The sequence below is a fragment of the Halyomorpha halys genome, unplaced genomic scaffold (assembly GCF_000696795.3).
Source record: "Halyomorpha halys isolate HHAL.00 unplaced genomic scaffold, Hhal_1.1 Scaffold181.1, whole genome shotgun sequence".
NCBI classification, from domain to species: domain Eukaryota; kingdom Metazoa; phylum Arthropoda; class Insecta; order Hemiptera; family Pentatomidae; genus Halyomorpha; species Halyomorpha halys.
The window spans coordinates 503,564-504,877 of record NW_027114494.1 but is presented as its reverse complement, the minus strand read 5'-3'; the positions used below and the strand labels follow the sequence as shown (position 1 = coordinate 504,877).

Below are 1,314 nucleotides of genomic sequence, written 5' to 3'. Positions count from 1 at the left end.
TAAGCAATGTTAAAAAATAATGAAAATAATTTAAATCAGTGTGTGGAAGAAAACGAAATATATGAATAATTTACAAGAAAGAAAACAGAATATATTTTACAATGTACAAAAGATACACAGTAATAAAGACGAGTAAAATGTAATTAGCTAAAGTAAAAATAGAATATCCGACAAAGTGAATAAGTAAGGAAAAAGAGAGAAGAAATATGTGGAAGAGGGAAAACATACAAAGCTATTTTAAAAAGACAGAGAAACTTGCGCTTCCTGGACGTTGTAAAGCAATTTTAAATTCATCAGAGGTAAATGGTATTCTTTCTGAAACGAAAGCTCAAGGAGTAAACTAAAATATTATTAAAAAAGTACCTCAAGCCACAAATGTACTGACTAGGCTGAGAATAGGTCACACGAGGCTCACCCACCCCTATCTTAGTTCAAAACAAACACAAGCAGTTTGGAGTGCTTGCATTGCAACAACAATTTGACAATTAGCCATATTTTCCAAGGATGCTCATATTTCACATAACATCTTGTATAGCTTAGAATTAAAACTGGACCTTTCAAAAACCCTAAGAGATGATGATAAAATAGTGAAATTGGTGTTTCAGTTTTTAAAATCAAAAGGTTTATTGACATAAACATAACATTAAACATAATTTAATAAATTAAATTTAAAAAATGTAAGATAAATTTAATAAAGTATAAATGGCGTTAGTGACCAAACAAACTTACTGACTTGGACGGAGATGCCGTCTAAAGTTAGTGGGGACCGTCCCCTTCGTAGATAGCTGGCATACGAGTACAACAATAGGTATAACCAAGCGGAAATAGTTACCGGCATGTATAAATAAATAAGATAAAAAAGAAAAAAAAATGAATTATCAATACAATTAAGAAAGATATAAACAAAATGAAAGCTGTTATACGAAGTGAAGATGTTGATATTCAATTCCCTCTGTGGATCGTGAGGACGATAAGCATGAGCCTATTTCTATTTAATTACCGCATCTTCATATGAAGAGCCTTGTCAGCGATAATAGAATTTGCAGGCTTTGCCCGCCTCGTCCAATCTTTGCCATGAATAGAACTCTAGTTATTCATTTGAATAACTTTACGTCCGTACGGTACCTACTCCATTCCAATTGTGCGAGGGCTGCTATTCAACTGATGAATAATAAACGATGGAATAAATGGAAAACATTCCTGGTGGAATAATTATGAATTTGTTTCATTTAAACTCACGTTCTACGAATTAATGCATTAATTACAACTTGATGTGACCCAAATGATTTTCAGAACCTGTAGAAGTTGTTGTTG

The 1,314-nt window shown here is 32.3% G+C and overlaps 1 protein-coding gene across 1 annotated transcript in view; it reads right to left on the bottom strand.

The window, feature by feature from the left end:
• LOC112211513 (uncharacterized) overlaps positions 1 to 1,314 on the bottom strand; it is a 22,173-nt gene that overhangs the window by 3,252 nt on the left and 17,607 nt on the right. The gene's annotated exons all lie outside the window — the stretch shown is intronic.